The sequence below is a fragment of the Solea senegalensis genome, linkage group LG2 (genome assembly GCF_019176455.1).
Source record: "Solea senegalensis isolate Sse05_10M linkage group LG2, IFAPA_SoseM_1, whole genome shotgun sequence".
Taxonomy (NCBI): domain Eukaryota; kingdom Metazoa; phylum Chordata; class Actinopteri; order Pleuronectiformes; family Soleidae; genus Solea; species Solea senegalensis.
This window is the reverse complement of record NC_058022.1, coordinates 6,297,704-6,317,495: the sequence shown is the minus strand read 5'-3', so window position 1 is coordinate 6,317,495 and position 19,792 is coordinate 6,297,704. Positions and strand designations below refer to the sequence as shown.

Sequence of the window (19,792 nt, the reverse complement as noted above, 5' to 3'; positions counted from 1 at the left end):
AACGGAGGTTAAGTGTCGTCATGACCACCATAAAATGAAGTGACAGCCAATGAAAGCTGTCGTATAAAACAGCGAGCAGCTGCATTTTGAAGGCAAAGCAAAGGAAGACTGGCAAAAACCAACGTAAAAGGCATTGCAGTAGTCGAGCCTTGAGCTAATAAAAGCTTTGCCGTTTCCAAATCTTGCAAGGTGAAGAAATCTGGGCCGGTTGAGGCCTGGGTCATATTTTCCACATTCTCTGTCCAACGAGATACGCTACGCATGACCGCACGTGTGTACATGGCTACGATTCCATTCATAATAAAATGAGGGTCAGCTTCAGTCTGAGCATTCCACGCATACATTCTCCATCGTGCATTCCATTCCATTTCATTTCATGCCAGGGGTTCATGCCCGTTTGTACACTGAAAATGATTCAGACTAGTCTGATGCAACAGGCAACTGCATGTTTATGGGCCAGAAATAGAAAATGCAAAGTCAAAAATAACACTGAGAAAATAGACACCTAAGAAAGGGCAGATTAGAGTAGAAACCACAGTATAGTGACTGGTGCTGAACAATATTCCATGACCTACAGCAGATGTCACACCATGATTCATAAAATAAACAATTACAATTGTTCTATTTTCTCCTGATCTGATCTTAGTATGTTGTCATTGGCTAAAAATTTGAGATCCACTTGGCGTCAAATGTACCAACAATGCTAATGTCTTCGCCTGATGAGAGAACAACAAAGCTGACAAAATACGCTGTTGGAATTGGCTCAACCGAAGTGCAGCGATCAAAGAAATATCTGCTTCCCTGACACAAGCCATGTAATCACAGCTGAGACTTAACGCTCTCGCCGCCGCCGCCGTGTTTTGTGAACTGTAGCTCTGTTTGTTCTCATCCAGGAATCCTGGGGATCCTGTGTTTTGAAGAACACATTTCGTTTTCAAAGGTGATGAGGGTGTCTCTACTAAGCAGAAATCCCAGAAAGGTGTTTGCTGCCAAGCTGCAGGCTGCGGGGATTTGATGTCATTGCTCCTGCTGCTGTATCGCAGATGAGACACAAATGGAAACATCATCCCTCCGGTTGTGTAAATGTGCTTTGCAGAGCAGTGGGTGAGCCACTAGTGTTCAGGTAGCCAGAACTCCTGTCTTTAATGTTTGGGTATAAAAGAGGAAAAGATCTGTAGAAACAGTTCATGTTGTTTTCACTTTGGAGACCCAATATGTGTATCGCACTACTGACAGTCAACATGACAGGCATTTTATCCTTTTTGGATCTTCTTCGTCTTTTAGCTTCTCCTTTTAGGAGTCCCCACACTGGATCATCTGTGTCCATCTTTGGTCCTCATGTCCTCCTTCACGTCAGCCATGAACCTTCTCTGTGGTCTTCCTCTTTTCCTCCTGCTCCATCTTCAACATCCTTTTTCTCTGCATCTCAACCAGAGCTGGCCCTCAAATAAAATTTCTATTCTTGTCCATTCTGGTCACTACACCAACAACAATCTCAGGTTCCGTATCTCAGCCTCCTGTCTTTTAGACTGTGCCACCGTCTCCAATCCTCTAATTCATAGCAGGTTTCGCTGCCTTTTATCCCTTTTCGATATGATGATAAAACATCAACAGAGGAACAAGCAACAAAAAAAGAAAACAAACTGGACTTGGACAAATGTAGTTAAACACAGGAATAGATTACAACTCTTTTCAGAGGAGAGATTTCATCAAATCTTAATCTAATACACCAAAAATACATCACTGCTGACATTCATCACATCTGAAGTCTAATTAAACGTAGAGGAATGAAACACCGGCACAGCAACACTATTGCAGAATACAGAATATTTATTCCATCCATATTTCATAACTGATGATAGCTCACCCTAGATATTTTTTTTTTAATTTAAGCTACATGGTTACTTTCTTTATAACAGCCAGTGGCAGCTCAAAATATGCTAAACAAAAAAAGAAACACGTGAAAACATCAAGGGGCTTTTCATTATGATGTAGAAATTAAATCAACAACTTGTAAATATCCAGCGAAAAAGTGGTAACGTTTCATGGCATCATCATGTCGAGGTTTAGGAAATACACATGACATTTTCGTATCATTTTACAGACCAAACATCTAATCAATCAGTTGACAAAATAATCTGTAGTATAATCAATATTGAAAATAATTACAATTTGCACCACAAAAAGGTTTTTTCTACATTCCTTCCATCAACTGGAGATGCAATCACGCGGCCCGAGGGCCAAATGTGACCAGGCTTGAAGTTCACATGGACCCCAGATCATTTGACTTTGAGATGCCTGACATAGAGTTATAAAAAGACTAGTTTTTGTATCTCATCTATGACTCTTTCACTCAGTGTTTCCGATCACCTATGACCTGAAAATTTTACCTGATCCCAGAATGTTGCTGTTTTATACGATTTATATAAAACATTCAACCATCCTCCACTCAGTCGTAGTTCCAGGCCAGTGTAATTGGAGGACCAGGCTTGGACAAGGGGACACATTCAACCCAAGATAAAGTAGTCAAAGACCATGTTTAAGACTGACCTATCTGTATTCCAACTAAGGCATTTGGCTGCAACACTGAGCAACATTAGTTCCACCTTTTACATCACTGTGTTCATGAGTAATTCATAATTTCATTATGTGTTCAAATAGCAGCTGTCGGGCAGACCAAGCTCCGCCCCGGCCTCAACTGCTCATAAGCCTGCACCTGACCAGAAAACTCTCGCTAATGTGATCCTTAAGCTCCGTGTTTGAAGTGGTACAGCTCAAAAGTTATTAAGCCTCCAGAGACACAAGGATGCAAAGTGTGTGTGTGTGTGTGGGGGCATCGCTCCAAACATCACTGAGGGATTTCCACTGTCTTTGATTCCCTGCGTGCTCTGTCACCAGAGGGACAGGCCCAGCACCTCCACTCGTCTGTTTTCACTTAAAACAACATTAGGATGGGGGAGAGGAAGGAAGGAAGAAAGGAAGGAGGAGGGAGGGGCTTACTGAAAGTGGGACTGTAAAACATTATAGTGACATGCAAATTAGAAACAGCCAGAAGAGGATCAGCTGCTCTGCAAAACACCAAACACACAGCAATGCACATGAGAACACACAATCAGAGACACACACAGTGCTCTACTCAGCCAAAGTGCTCTGCTTTTTCCTTGGCAAAAGCTGAGTATTGTACATAAGTGGAATAATGTAGATGATAAAGCCATGGCAGCAACAAAGAACAGACATTATATAATGATTTTCCTGTTGGGAGTGTTTTGCCCACCCAGTGATTTCTTTAACTATTCCTTATTTTGTCGTTGTTCTGAAATTGTTCTGAATGCTTCCTTCCTGACATTTTGCAGCATAAATCTGTGATATTTTGAGTAGAGTTACATTACATTACATGTCATTTAGCAGACGCTTTTATCCAAAACGACCTACAAGGGAATTGAGTACAACCTGCCAGGGGTGGAGTTGAACTTGCGACCACAAAGTCTTTTGCACAAAGGGCATCAGTCTTAACCACTGAGCCAGTCCACCCCAGACAGCGTGACAGACGAGTACAAGTTTGTTAGGGATGAGCCAATCTGATACTCGGTGTCAGTCCAATACAAAGTAAAATCCAAATATGACCCGTGAACCCTAAATATCACATCAATACTTTCACTAAGCACCGTCTTAGTGAAAGACACATATCTTAGACACATATGTCACTGCTGGTCATGTGACCCGAATGCAAGTGTGCACTGCACATGTTTGCTATGCTGCAGTAATCATACCAGCTGTGTGGACTTGTTTCACGCTAAGTGAGAAAAGCAGAGAGTACTTTCATTTGTGACACAACAAGAGAGTGCTTAATTGAGTCATGTTTTGGGTGATGAATTTCTGTGTTTGTTACACAGATGAAGCATTATGTTACTGGAATTGCTGGCTTATGGCCATGTGGTCTGTGGCCGGTTTGGACGTGGGATACCAAATCATGTGGAAATCGTATTATTCATTTGTTTTTTTAAGGATGATGTGATTGGTAAGGACAAAAAGACAGGAATATGTATTAAATACTGTTGATGGCCTGTGAAAGCTATTATATAAAAGGATAAACAAATATCGTTGTGGGTTGTATCAGACACAAAGTTCTACAGTCAGAAAAGACCACAGCATTGTTGTGAATGATAAAGTCTTGGGTAATGAGTTCCATGAGTGAATGGAGACTGGTTTGTTTTTTAAAAAATGCCTCAGTCTTTTTTCCATTGTTCCTTTCATTTCTCTCCCCCCATTGAAACCAAATGATAGTAAATTTGACATCCAAGCCTGACTAATTCATAGCAGCGAAATTTCGGTTCCAGAGCAGGAAGCGTCGGGATGTCCTAGACTAACCTTAACCAGATTTATGCCTCGGTTAGAAACTTTCTCGCTGATGTGAACATGGGCAGCTGTGGATGCCGTGGGATGTGTAAAATAATTTGTCCTTACGATACTTCATAGTCCACTGGGTGCCGCCATAGTAGGATGCATTCAATACCTTCTGGCACATTACTCGGGTCACACGCTTCGCCTCACATTCACACTCTGAGGAACGCTGGGGTCTGAACGTTTTACAGCCCTAAAACTACTTAATAGTCATTTCTTTATCAAATAATTGCCTGTTGCAACCCTGTCATGCCATTGGATTTATATTCAACAAGTTCAGAGTCCACTGGTCTGCTTCCCCCTATGATCCCCTGAGGAAAAACTATCTGGGTCTCAGTGTTGCTCATTAACAGTGAGCATGTGTTTATGACGAACGTGTGTCTGAAAACAGCTGTGACTGTCCTCGTCTGTCCCCTTATACAGTGGATGGCTAAGCATTGTGCGACCTCCAGGAATAAACTGGAGGCTGTTGACTTTGGATTTCAGTCGATGTTAAATCCTCTTTTCACCTTCAGTCTTCCTTCGTTTCAGCCAATAGGCAGTTGGCAACTGATGCCACTAAAAATACACAACCATTGAGAACTGATATGTTGCTTTTGAACATCTCTAGTTCGGTGTAACTGATTTATCGGTCAGTATTTTTACAGTTGAAGTCTATCAATGCTATTTAACTCCTAAAAAAGAAATGTGGATATTCAGCCACTGACAAGGGTGTGTGTGTCTAAACTGTACAGATTATTATGTCATTGTCTCATTTTTGATTCTTGGTAAATGTGAGAAATTATCCTTAAGGATTGTTTGTATTTGGAGCACTGGGTCTTCAGGATCTGGGCAGTGGTCGCACAAATTGTTTTAGTAGTATTGTATTGTGTTAAGTCTTTGTTAAAATGAATTTAAAAAAAAAAGGAAAATCTTTAAATATTACATTTTGCTCTTGAGTGAAAGTTGAAGGAACCAGGTAATTCAGGTTTAAAACCAAACATTTTTTTTTTATTTCAAAATTGTTGCCTGAAGACTGAAACATGTATCATAACACAAACAAACTTTATATTACACAGGAAGTTGGTCCTCTTTTCATGTAATTATACCACTTTTACAGTAGCCCAGAATGGACAAATGTAACAATCAGACAGGGGAGGGCTTTTCATGTTTTTATGCTACCTGATAACAGTACTTAAGTAAGTAAAAAAAAAAAAAAAAAAGACTAAACTAAATAAATAACGTTTGCTCAATTACCACCCAGCTGAAATATCATAAGAAAAACTCCCAGAATAAATAAACGGATCATGTACTCGATGAATATTTCTCGTTATCTCGAGTCTGGAGCTTTAAGTGAAACAAACCTGTAACAGATGGACACAACACTTGATGACTGATCTGCTGGATTGAACCGAGTCTGACCACAGAGCAGTGCACACTGTGGGTGGTCCACTATTATCTGTAGTATCTGAGAGTGTTCCACACAAGTGGTTTGTGATGTTCACTTCACACGAGGGCTGACATCACCTGTTATGTGTGGCAGTGCACAGAAACCTACCTGGGGGAGAATAAAATACAGTCTGTGCATAACAGCTGCTGCCTTCTCACCCAGTGCCTGAGCTCTGCCTGCACTTATCACTCACTCCAAACATAATCCCACAGAGGCTCTGGTCCTTGCTGCTGTAAACATCCTTTTTGTCCTCGCAGGATGTTTGGCGCCCAATACTCCAAGTTCCACACAGTGGCATTCGGATGTCCATTAAGCCAGTGAGACCCCATAACATCATTACTGCCTCCTTCTATGGCAGGATATAGGATATACACGCTATGGGGACTGATTATGTCCGTGCACGCAGAGGCACAGTGATCAATATGTAAACTCTGCTTCTGCTTGTCTGTTTATTATCATTCATGCTCATATGTTTGCTCTCCGACAATGCTGCAGTAGTGTTAGGGGTCATCGAATGATAATGAATAATGAATCTGGCCTGTGGCGAAACAATGGATGCGTCTTTGATAAACCTACGAGACAATTTAAGTGGAATACAGTGAAAAAAACAATCTGGTTAGAGCCGAGCACAAGAGGGCAAAACATGGCTAATTACAACAATCTGACTACATTCTGTCAACTGTGGAGATAATGAAAACTTGACACTGTGGCTTGAGTGGAGGTGAACTTAGGTGACGGTTATCAGACACATTGGAAGAAACAGGAAGTAAAATCAAAATTAAATGAGATAAGCAAAAAACAACACCAAAAGCAAGGAGGTTAAGGGAACAGAAGTCCAAAACCACAAGAGGATAATAAAAGTACGAACTCAGGGGTCATAGTCAAGGTCACAGTGATGAACAAATCCACTGAGAGGGACGACAAACCACAGACTCGACTGCACACGACGTCACCTTCTATTAGTTCTTCAAACGGATTCAGATTGAAATGATAGTTACTTCCTGTTTCACTGGTGTTGTGCTGTGTTTTCTAATGCTTTCTAAAAACGTGCTATTTTAACCACTGTGTACTGCATTTTGTTTTTAAGCTTCTACGCCAACTCTTACATGTAGATATCGTGATGTGTCGCTCTATGATTGTCTTGCGATATATTGATTATCACAGAATCGTTGTATCATGATATTATTGGTATCGTGGACCATGTATCGCATCGTGAGGTACCCTGTGACTCCCACCCCTAAAAACAGGCTAAAAGAACTTTTGGAAGAAACTTCTCTTCAGCACCTATTTTGATGCTCGGGGGTCAAACTGGCCTTTTTTTTCACACATTGTAATAAACCTTTAACCTCTATCATCCAGATGAACCTCCTGCATCCACAGACAGTACAGCGAGTTTTTCTTTTTTCACATGGAGCAGCAAAGCTGCTGTGAGCAAAATGCAGTGCTGATAATCCATAGTCTTTCTTTGATTATATTTCTTCATTTAGTATGTTAATTCATTGAGGCTGGTCATCTCTGCAGCTCCCAGGGTTCTGGTTGCTTAGTAACGATGGACGTGCAAACCTCGAGCGCCTTGGTTAAACAACGCCTCTGGCTTGTTCCATGTGTTTTTCGTGCATTTTTAGGGGCCTGCATGTGAATGGGCCCCTTATACAAACAATGTCACACTGATGCCCTGTAGGGACCTTAATGTGGAGTGGCTTATTACAGCCGATCGGAGCATGTTCACTCTCTCTAATTGGTCAACGCCTCCTGTCAGAGGCCAGATTTTTCTTAAGGCTGGAGACAGAGTCCAGAGGAGGTGCTGCTGCGACCCTCAGATCACTTGAGTTACAATATGCTGAAAGGTTATTATGAAATATTGATCATTACTACCAAACCGCTTTCTGCTTACCGCACCTTTTGATGTTTTAAATTCTTGTATATAGCCTTTAAAATAGCAGCCAACAACTATAAACACATAGTGGAGTAATGGAGTCCTGGGCAGAGAATAAGGTCACACTCCCACTGTGTGTGTGTGTGTGTGTGTGTGTGTGTGTGTGTGTGTGTGTGTGTGTGTGTGTGTGTGTGTGTGTGTGTGTGTGTGTGTGTGTGTGTGTGTGTGTGTGTGTGTGTGTGTGTGTGTGTGTGTGTGTGTGTGTGTGTGTGTGTGTGTGTGTGTGTGTGTGCGTGTGTGCGCGTGTTGTTTTTCGTAACTGGCCTGCACACAGGTTCATGTTATTGCATGCGAGTTCCTCCCTGTCACTGTGTTTGTACTCCCCTCTTTTATCAAGCGAGGGGGCTCGAGCAATGATGTAATCAGGACACCCACTTTTTCACCCCTTTTCTGCTCCTTGACGTCTTTAAAAACACACACACACACACACACACAGTGGTAACACACCTGTTGTCTGCCCAACACAGTGGTGCTAAACCAAGAAGAAATAAACAGCATGACAGGCCTTGTGATTCAAGCCTACAAAAAGGGCAGTAATTCTGTACACATAGGGCGCAAATATTGATATTTAAATGAATAAACTTGCCATGTGTCGCTACTTGACATCTCCATGTGGCGCCACTGCTTGGGATAATGGCGGCGAGATCTACGTTAAGAGATGCCCCATCAAAATTCTAAATTCTTTGTTCTCTATGTTGTGAATTAACAGAAAAATCCTGCACTTTTAACTTTCAATGGAATCAAACAAATATTTTTCTTCAGTTAGACGGATATCGTGATGTATCGCTATATGTTTGATTATCACGGAATCGTCGTATCGTGATATTAATGGTATTGTGGGCCATGTGTCGTGCATCATATCGTGAGGTACTCCCCCCGATATCCTAGTCACAGAAAATAAATCATCTCATTTATTTATTAATACTTTGGAAGCAATCCAGCACGTGAGGCCTACATCTGGTGAATGAATGCAAGGGAATACAATCTTTAAATCCAGTTCGGGTGGAGCATGGCTCACCATCGAACCTCGGCCAAACATGGCCATACTGTGTGTTTGCGGAGAGACGTTACATAACCATACTGGAAAAGAAATCCAAAAAATAAATCTTTCTTTCTCAGAAGAAGCTGCGATCAGCTGGAAATAGTGTGCTGGTACACCAGCTCGTAGGCAGTATCACGATAGCAGTATCGGTGAGCTATTTCAACATCCTCTGCATACGTCTCTGCACACAGACCGTGAGAAGCACAGCACGGCACGGCACCAGTGCAGGTTTGCTTTATGTGCAGCACGTGCAACATGTGGACCAGATTGCGTGTCTTTATCATCTATGCTTATATCAACGACTCGACAACAAACAACCCTGGCTGAGTGCAGCGCACCATTCCACGCTAATGAGCGTGATGATAGCCTGTGTCCATGTGTCTAATTTGAAAATACACAACAACGTAGGTGTGAGAGTCTCACCTCTGTTATTTCACACAAATAAATACAAAGTGTGAGTGATTTGTAGCCGGTAATTATTGAGAACACATTGAAAACAAAGAGGAATTCTCGTGTATTTCAATCCAGGCTCTTTACATTTATATAAATGCTGATGTGTCAATGAATGGTACTAACAAAATGCCCTGAGATTGTTGTTTTTTTTGTTGTTTTTTTTAAATTCATAGGTGCATATATTTTGTTCAGCAGTCTGGCAGCATCCCTTGGCGTCTTACCAAGCAGTCTCAGTCTCGAGAGCACATACAGAAATGCAAGAAGTTCCCAGAATTTCATCTGTGCAGTAATTACTTCTCCCTCTACTGCTCGTTTCCCCCTCTCTTCCCTCAGTCACTCTTCTTTTTGTAAGCGCACTAAATCATTTCACTCAAACAAGTTGGCATGGCCATAAGCATCAGATGTTTCAAGGACATTGCCCACATCAGTTTCAGACGTTATACCGTAGATATACCTCTCCCAAATTAATGTCTCTTTGGTTGTCTCTGTCTTCACATTTCCGCCTTCGTCTTCATACAACAAACAAAATCCCACAACATGTGGAATTGACACTTACCAAAGCCTCAGAATTTGCAAATTCAGAAAAAGCACTTTTAGTGGAACTGCCACAACTGCCCATAGCCACGGCCCAGGTTGAAAATAACTTATTTTTTAATTAAAAATATCTCATAGCCCTCTTAAGATGTTTTGAATTTGTAGTGTCGGAATCGACAGTGAAATTGGTAACTGATGTCACCTGTGTGGCAAGACCAGTGTATAACAATTATACTGTCTCTCTCATGTGAATGAAAAATGTCTGAATTCAAAGCTTAACCTCTCAGTCACTGGTGTTACTAAGACAGGCCAGGCCGGGCCAGGCCAGGACATGAGAGCAGACCTCATGCAAATCTCCAATGTTGCCAAGGGCATCACCAGATGTCAGGAAAACAATAACAATCACATACAGATGTGAAGAAGGTGTTGTCTTTGTTTGCATGTAGAGAGACCTCGTCGGCTCTCTCACCGCCCGCCCTCGCCGATGCACGCTATGCTCTTTGCATTAACATGGCAAAGGGGAGGTTGCGCTCCACGGGCTCTGCACTGTACAGCAACCCAGATGTCTAACTGCACATGTCACTGCATTCACACCCTCTTTGCCAACATGCCAACATTCTTGGGGCAAGCACGTGGTTTTACTTACAACTATAGGACCAGCAAGAACGGAGGCTGCATTCTAAGACTTCTAATCATCATGGGAAAATGAAGAAACGAGTGCTAAATATTGTCACCACATCACTGCGGCCCCTCAAGCTCTTGAGGCTTTGATGGACAAATAGCAGACGTTGCAGCTGCCCAAGTTTCCCAAGGAACAAACAATACAGAGACTGTGTGCCGAGGCTGGAATGGTCAATGTAAATGTAATGTCAAGCTCAGTTCCCATCAGAAATCAAACATTTTACGCACATTTTTTTAATCTGGTAAGTGCAGTAGGCTTTAACATTAAGCTGTATCTATTACATTTTTTTGCCCACTTAGAGGCAGTGAAACAAGCCCAAAACACAACACTAACATCACATTATATAACAGGGTTAACCTACAGTTTCCCTAGATTCTGTTTTGGTCTCACTATAAACCATGTTTCTGTAGCTGCTAATTGCTTCACTGTGTTCACCAGCTGTCTGCTTTCTGGTACCGGGCAGGTCGTGCACAGTGACAACAGTGACTCAGTTTTCCTGCCAAATTGTGCTCAAGTATATTCCAAATATTTAGGCAGCATCTTATAGGGAGATTAGTTATGGAGAGGCGGCAATGTGTGTTCTTGACCACATGGCCTCGTGTTTGGAGTGGTTGTCTTTTGGAGTAGGTGGTTCAGTTGTGGTACTTGAAAGAAAATCAGAAATGCTGTTCTAGTATAAACCAGGGTATGTGAACAGAGTGGAGCTGAGGAATTTTGATGATAAGGGAACAAATCTGATTGGGAATAAATCCAGTTATTTGGAGAGCTCAATATTTTCGTGGCAACTGGCGATTATTTTCATAATCTGTCGATTATTTTCTCGATTAATCGACTAATCGTTTGGTCCGTAAAATAATGGACCAATGATGATGTTCTCAAATGTCTTGTTTTGTCCCCAAACCAAAATGATTTATTCCCAATCAAGGAAATGAAGAAAATACTCTGTTCATGAAGCTTACACAATCGGAAATCTTGTTTTAATCATGAAAAAAAGCTTCAAACCGATTAATCGATTATCAAAATAGTTGTCGATTAATTTAGTAATCGATTAATTGTTTCAGCTCTACTTGGTATAAAAAGTGTGGAAACCACTGCTCCCCTGCAATCACCTGAGTTGAAACCCTTCACCGCCTTTTCATCTCTCCGCAGACACTGGCTCTGTGCGTAAAAGCGCAGAAATAAGTGCAAAAAAAACTCCTAGGAACCAGAGATAAGCACCGGCCAAATGCGTCACTGACCATGTCTCTCATGGTTTTACATCCTTGTTATAACAAACATATGGAACTGAATCTTTTCCTCTTTTTTGTTTTTTTTTAGCAGTATAGTGAGTCATACTGCGCAGCATGGCAGTGACGTGTGAGAAATGTTCTGGAAACACCATGAAACAGCTTAGTAAAGTTTAGGTTCATGAGTCACAGAAAAATCCAGAGCTTCTCCATGAAGCATCCATGAGGAAATGTCTGAAAACCTCCTAAACATGGCACCAGTCACAGCTCACAAACACAAAGAGAAGACATAGTATCATGACAGCTGCTTAACAAAATAAAACTCAAATATCTGTCACACCATGGACTCCCTCCATCACCAAATAATTACTTTTAAAGAGGAACACAACAGGTATCTTCCCCTTTGTGTTTAATTGCCGTTGTACCATTCCACCGCCATTTAAAAATGTGATGACAAACAGCCATCACGCACAGCATGGCTCTTTCACCGTAGGAAAGGATCCCGTTCCCGTGGCCCCTGGTCTACGCAGCGGAAAACATAGCGCAAATACCTGGATAAAAATAAACAAGGCGTCGTTTTGCACCTGCGTAGCTTCTCCTAATTCTCTTTGGTGTTAGTGTAAATGTTTTGATGTAGCTGTAGGGCTTTGAGGCTGTGTTTTAAAATAGTCTAACCTGCTGAGCATGTGCTCTGTACATAACCCCGGGCTGTAATACAGTACAGTCTGGTGGGAAAGAGCGGCTAATTCTACCAATTCCTTCCACTATGTAGAACCACATATTCACAGGTCACTAGTCAGGGGCTTTACACTTTAGCTTTCCTAGGAGGCCCTTTCTTCTCTGTCCACTTTCTGTCTGATATATACGCGTTGTAATTGGCTGTTGCTGTTCACATATTTTAGTTTTGTGTGGTCATTAAACTGGCGTACAGCTGGAGATGGACTTTTTTCAGGCCAAAGCAAAACTGCCACGGGGACTTTAAATGGGTGTTTACACGCTCTCTCAGATTTTTATTTGGATATGGAAAAATTATTAAGTGGGAAAGATGCCCTCTGGCATCTCACTGCACGCTAGTCAAGCACCAGTCACAAATCCTCCTGGTGTTCAGTGTCATTATATCCAGCTGAGGATTACTAAAACCTGCACGTGACTCCCATTCTGTGATATTGTTGAGTTTGTTAGGTGAGATATGCATGCGGCAGAGCTACAGAAGACACGAGGCGCACGGAAACATGAACATGGCAGAGCATTTGTCATTGTACGTCGGCCGTCATTAGGAGCCTGGTCAACTCTGCAGAGGCTGCCATTTTGGACCAACTTGTTTTTTTCAATAATCGACCAAAGTGCTGTACAGAAGCGGGCACACAAGTATACAAAAATACATAAATAGATGAGAATAAAAACAATGAAATTACAGTATTCAGTAAAAACGAGAGAGAAGAAGTGGGTTTTAAAGGAGGATTTAATCTCTAATCTAACGTAAATCTAATATAAAGGGGCAAAGGCCCTGTCACCTCTAGACTTAAGTCTGGTTTCGGGAACCTCCAGCAGCAGTTGTTCAGACCTTAAGACTCTGGTTGTGGTGTGGCAAGGCAGAAGCTCAGAAAGGTACAGAGGGGCGATACCAGTGAGGGCTTTAAAAACAATTAATAGAAGTTTGAAATCAATACAAAAACAGACTGGGAGCCAGTGGAGGGAAGCTAAGATCGGGCTAACTAAACATTGTTTGAGTTTTGATGCTCACAGATTCTCCAGCACACTTGGAGAAGAGGGATATTCAGCTGTAAAATGCACCTTCACCAATAAATGTTGCTTTAGTTGCAGGTTGCTTCCGAATATCCTTCACCTCTCCGTATAATAGACAAGTGACTAAAAGTGCATCGTGCTACCACATCATTTTTTTATGAAACTGTGCTGTCTTGCATGTTTCCAGTATGTGGTCAATGTGTTTTAACAAACTCTTGACCAAGGCAATTCCCCCCTAGGGGCAATGGAGATCCCATGTATTTGTTCACTCACTCACTTAAATCAATACAGGTAAAATGAAAGTGCTATCTTTACGTCAACAATACATGAGCAGGTCCCTCTGTGTGTGTGTGTGTATGTGTGCCTGCATGTGTGGTTCCCTACTGGAACTGCCATGACCGAAATAAACCTGGAGCACGGTCAAATTCACAGCTGTTTTAAGACATCCCGGAGAAAGCCAAGGAGGAAAATCCTTCGTGTGCTCGCTGTGGGCCCTCCAAGAGACCTCCAACAGAGCAGCTTACATCATTACCGACAGGCTCAGGTTTCTCCGTATGCCATGACCTGGTGTAACAAAAGCATTTACTGTAACTGCTTGGATGTGCTTAGTGAGCTATAATTTCAGGTAGAATCCAAACATGTGGAAAAATAACAGTTTTAAAAGCCAGCAGTGCAAACAGAGTATGTATTTACCGGATTAGTTATTCTCAGTGAGCGTTACAATTTCACAATGGTTTTCAACTTGCAGCCCATAACCAAAAGGTTAATTTGTCGTATGTGTACACCTTATATTTACTTGGATATATATATATATATTAAATTGGACACAGAAAATAGTAAACTGTAAAATTTGCTAAGGTTAGCAGAGAGGAACTCTGCTTTCAGCATCTATATTTTAACTCATCTCCACTGCAGACCCTTGTTTTTCTTTTCCTCTGGTTGAGACATTTTTGAGAGGGGAACTGAGGCCTTTTAGGTTCAGTATCTTACCTAACAGCTATCCCCCATGTGTCGAAGTGCCTATTTTCAGTGGGTGGTGCAACAGACCACATCATCAGACCCAAACATAAACACAGTTCGCGGCCTGGAATTGGAAAACTGGCCTTGCTGATAACAGTGGCTCCTCAATCTCTCATAAATCATGGTCATTTTTTTTTTGCTTTAACAGCAGGGGATGGAAACGTGTATATAAATGCACATTTTTCTTTTATCAATCGTTTTGAAAAATTGGTTAAAAGTTGTGATACATTTTAATGGAAACAGGCTTGTCTCTGTCATGTACATACAGAATATGTAGAAACATTGATATTACAGCCTCATGGAAGTGGGGTTTAAACTGAAGACACTTCTGCAGCATCTGCATAAGTGGAAAGTTAATGGAAATGTATGCCTATTATGAAAAATAAATGCACTGTTTTTGCATAATGTAAAGCTTTAGGCACAGCTGTAAAAGTACAAACATACGCTTCATTATACGTACAGACTTTAGGGCTCTGGCTTCAGGGAATCACAGAGCAGATATTTATGCCATAACAACAGAGAAATGTATTCATACAGGCCGCACTAGGAGCCACTATAAAGAATATTAACCATAATACACTGTGGGTTTTTTTTTCTAAAAAAGGAACCAAGCAATTTAGGACTCTGGTTATTAATCAATCAACTAAAATAATCTGGAGATATTTTTGGCACACCTTACAGCATCTTGGGTTTAACAATAACAATAGTCCCATTTTCACAGAAGATTATGTTGGCTAATTGGAGATAAAACAGCAATGGCTGCTACAGATTATGTGCTCATGGCAGCAGAAAACGTAGGATGGATGGAGGATTCGATGTCAGTGCACTGGCTGGAAGAGAAATCTTCAAAACCAGAAATCTCTGCGCTTCCTGTATCACAATATTCATTAACACAATGTTCCGCAAGAATCTCCAAGAATAGATGAACTGAGTTTGGCATTATAGGGCAGTTAGACCTTATAGACTGCAAAATGATTCTGGTTCATTACTCCTTTATGAGTAACAATTACACAGTGCACTTCCACGTTCACCTTTGGAAGCAAAGCAGAGACACTCCGAGTCTCACAGGGACCATTTACTCCATTCTATACGCCAGAAGCCCCTTCCCACATAGTAAATCAGGAAGCCTATGTTGTTGACAGTTTGTTTAGCACACACAGAGAAAACATAACACACACGGCATCTTCCCACTGCCCTGTATCCTCTGTGAAGCTCTGCACCTCACACTGCCAACCTCTGAACTCGGACAACGCTCCTCAGCTGCTACTGCAACACGTCAATAGGCAACGTTAGCGATTGCCGATTATCAGGAGACCTATCAGAGCAACTTACGAATGCCTAAGAAGGGAGGTTTTCTGCAGCCCACTGCAACTTTTAATCACACACATGCTTTTCACATGCGTTTACATGATGTCAGTGGGTCAAAGAGGGTCAAACTAAACCTGTTGACACAAAAATAAAAGGAGGAATGAAGTGATTTGAATATTAAAATATATTTTGTTGCTTAGTGTACTTAAAATAGCCATAGCATTCCCAACACTCTTTACGTCTATATAGTTTAAAGAGTGTATTCCATTCTGGTCGCCTTTTAATGATGTCATCCGCATTACTGTCTCTGCTTTAACCGCTCACTCTCTCTCTCCCTTGTTTTTCTATTCGTCACTTACCTCTGACCTTTTTTTTTGGCAGATGTAATAAGTGTTGAATTCAATAACAATAACAAACGTGGGGATTAGTGTGGGATTAATCTAATCTAATTTCCAGAGTTCTCTGACAGCTCCGAGCTCAGGATGTCCTGACACAGCTTCCCCACGTTTTAATTACAAGTTCATGAGTTCTACTTGAACACAGTAGGAGACCCAGTGGGTAACAAGCTGCTCAAAAAGTGGCAGAGAGTAGTTCTAGATCGTCCTGCTGAAGGCAACTTTCTGGTTTCACTTCCAAAGAAAACTTATCTCCTTCTGGACAAGCAAGAAACTTGATGCATAATGTTACATGCCTGTTTTCCATGATCTGTTCTCCCTGATACTTGAACACATGCACAATTGAGTATGTTTGACACACTGGATAGGAAGAAAAATAATGCTTCATAATGTATGAGTGGAAAATATACACTAATACGGTTTCAAATCACCCAACCTCTGCCTAACGCTGGACACAGAACCTGAGGGGAGTGCTTTGAAAGTGGTGCATGTTCGTCATTGTGCTTTTGTGCAACATGATAATGTCAGTCTGAGGTAAGGGTGCAAAAAAAAAAATATAATAGTATCCTCGTGTTGCTGATACGATTTGAACTGAGGCACAATTAAGCTGATCGTGTACATGTAATCCTTTTGAAGGACGGTGAAAGGACGGGGCGGGAATACGAAATTGGTCACGTCCCCTTTTTTTATTTATAAAAACAGCATGTGTGAGCTCTCACAGGGAGCACAACGGGACTGAGAACACAGCAGTCGGTGAGCTGCAGGGTGCACAAACCTTGTGCGCCTTCATGATTTATGGGGGGGTTAAGTTTCACGAGCATCATCATTACTCTTGGGGCTGAATGTGGTGGTCTCTGTACTCATCATTACAGTGTGGATTGCCAGCACTCTTCGTGGGAAGGAAGTCCCACACAGCAGCACTGGTTTAGTTGACTTGTATAATGTGTGCATACAGTATTTCCAGTCATGTGAAAGCAGCTGCCGAATGGAAGGTAGAAGTAAAATCATACCTACAACAGAGGATCTTGGACCTTTTTAAAGTGCTATTGCTTTAGGAATAAATTTACCAAACCATGGAGATGACCAAGGCTTAGGGAGCTATGCTGCCAGGACCTTTGTCTCCACCACATTTAATAGCTGTTTTTCTGGACCGGAGCAGTGAACACTTAGCATGACAGTTTGGGGTTGAATGCCGTGGATCGCACGACATTGGCACTACACATTCAGCTCATGTATTTAGTGTATACGCCCTGTCAATTGGAAGTTGTTGATGCAACCACATATCACACATGGGAGGTTTTTGGGATTTCCAGAGTTGTAAAAATTCAGTTTCCTTGCTAACAACGTGGAAAATGAAATGGCCTGGGCTTCATATTTATTGTTCATTCTTCCCTCCTCTACCAACCCACAAAAAGAGGAAGAGGCTAATTCCTTCTTAATGGCTTTGTTGAAGAAACAGAGTAGATGATCGCAAAACGTCTGTATTTTCAGACACTGAATGAATAATTTGGCACACCCAGTTTTATTAGTTTTACTGCCTGGGATTAAAGCGGAACTAAGTAGAATTTTTACCCTAATTTAACAGCTTTGGAGTTATTGTTATGGTTAAATGGCTTGTTGTGGGGAGATTGGGGGGCTGTCTCCACTCCCCCTACCGTCTGTTAGCGGAAAACCAGCCTTGCAAGATAAGCGGCCACTGACCCAGAGTCCCCAGAATCAGGAGGTCTTGCAAAGTCTTGGTTCTTGCGAGAAACATGAATGGCCAGGAGAGGGGAAGGGAGGGGGGAGCACCAGTGGTGAGTTTTAGTGACAATGAAGTGGTGTACTAAAGATATGTACCCTGAAACAGTAAGGGGAGCTCTGTAGAGAAAAAGGCAAAAAAGCAACCAGACTTCTGCTTCAGAAGATTCTTCTTACATTCATGTGGTTTTGGATTCTTGTGTCTGATAAACAACATTAGAGATTTGTGATTAAGTGATATGTAACTGGATATGTTGCTGACTACTTTGATCAAATATTCATTGGCCACAGGGGACATGACAGACTATACGTTGTCACGTATAGTTTGGCTATAAATGAGGATGTTGCTCAAAAATTCATCAGTTCACACCTGACATTAAAAAGGCTTCCTGGATGCTTTCGACACATACGATCAGACCCAGCTATTCACGTACACACTGACGTCGTGTCTGTTTTGCAAGAACCCAATTGTGCTTGTAATTAGTCTGACTGTGCAGATGTGTCTGATGTCAGTTTGTGTGTCTGTGTGCACGTGTGAATCACAGCTGCAAACCTGAAGCTGCCGCAGATCAGACATCGTCAGCTGAAGAGTCAGACTCTGATCTGTGCCGAAGATGGATTGGGTTCATGGGTGCTGAGGAATGTGGCCATGTGTTTCCTCAAACCACCTCAGATTGTGGTTTCTGTGACGCTATCTAATTCAGTTTGGATCAGACGTGTACTTGGTGTGATCTGAATGTGTGAATCTCAAAACCATTGAGGTGATCTGTTTGGGGGTACATTGGGGGGGCCCCCCCACACTGGCAATCTTGCCATGGTCACCAGAATAGCAAGGGATGGCCCTGGTATCAGATGGTGTTGACTGAAAGAATCCCCTCATGGCCACAAACTCAAACTGTGTGATGAAGCACCATGCTCTGCTGTCATCTCCTCTGTAATGACTCTGGTGCGTCTTTCCTCACACAGTGTACTGCCAGTGGTGACCATCATCATCATCCACGTCATCATCATCATCACCACCATCATTCACTATCGTGGCCCCCTTTTAGGCTTTCACTGTCCAGCCCACAAACTTCCAGCTTGTCCAAATGTGCTGCTTACGTAACCATGCAGATGGTTCAGCAGCAAACAGTGACAACTACTTTGATCAAAAGAAGAGAAGAAAGCTGAGTCACTGCTGATTTCCAACCCTATCACCATACACAACAATCCGAGATTATTAATCTACGGAAAGGATGGATGTGGAGTCAGGTGGACACAGCAGCTGAGCCTGCGTGAACGCACTGATGTTAGGAACCTAAATCCTAATCTGCGCTTTCACATGGATCAGGCTTTGTTTTTAATTCTCATTTAAAACAAATGGATTTTGCGCACAAATACCGCATCACTCCATCCGCTATGTGCATTAAGTGGAGGCAGTTATGGATGCTCACTCTGCTGCTGATAATGCATGGAGTACAGCAGCAGCAGAAGCAGCAGCGGCGGCAGCAGCAGCAGAGTCTGTGAGTGCACATTCCTGGGCTGAGAAATCCTCGCAGATACCGCTGAAATCACCTCGATAAAGACACGGCGATGCAGAGAATGCGCCGTCAACTCCGCGCTCTGTCTGCTCCGCGCTGATACTGCACACTGACACACAAACACCGAGGCGCCACAATGCGCACAAGGCGGCACGAGAGAAACACACGTTCAACTCACCTACCGCAGAGTACAATCCAACAGCAGCGCAGGGAGAAGCGACTCTTCCTCGGGAGCGTGATCAAATCCACCCGCCAAGCAAAGTGTCGCGCGTCCTCTGCTCCGGCACAGAGCAGCGCACACTGCAGATCTCCGGCGCTCACTGAGCTCGGCGCAGCTCAGCGCAGCGCACACACACACAC

General features: G+C 42.3%; 1 protein-coding gene across 2 annotated transcripts in view; it reads right to left on the bottom strand.

Annotated features, from left to right (window-relative positions):
- The window catches only part of calcrla (calcitonin receptor-like a), a 32,109-nt gene extending 12,317 nt beyond the window's left edge, over positions 1-19,792 (bottom strand). The window contains exon 1 of one of the 2 annotated variants that reach the window (XM_044013652.1): positions 19,615-19,792. The gene's annotated coding sequence lies outside the window, so the exon portion shown is untranslated. Of the gene's footprint in view, positions 1-19,610 lie in introns of both variants that reach the window. The other variant, XM_044013642.1, reaches the window with a different exon arrangement.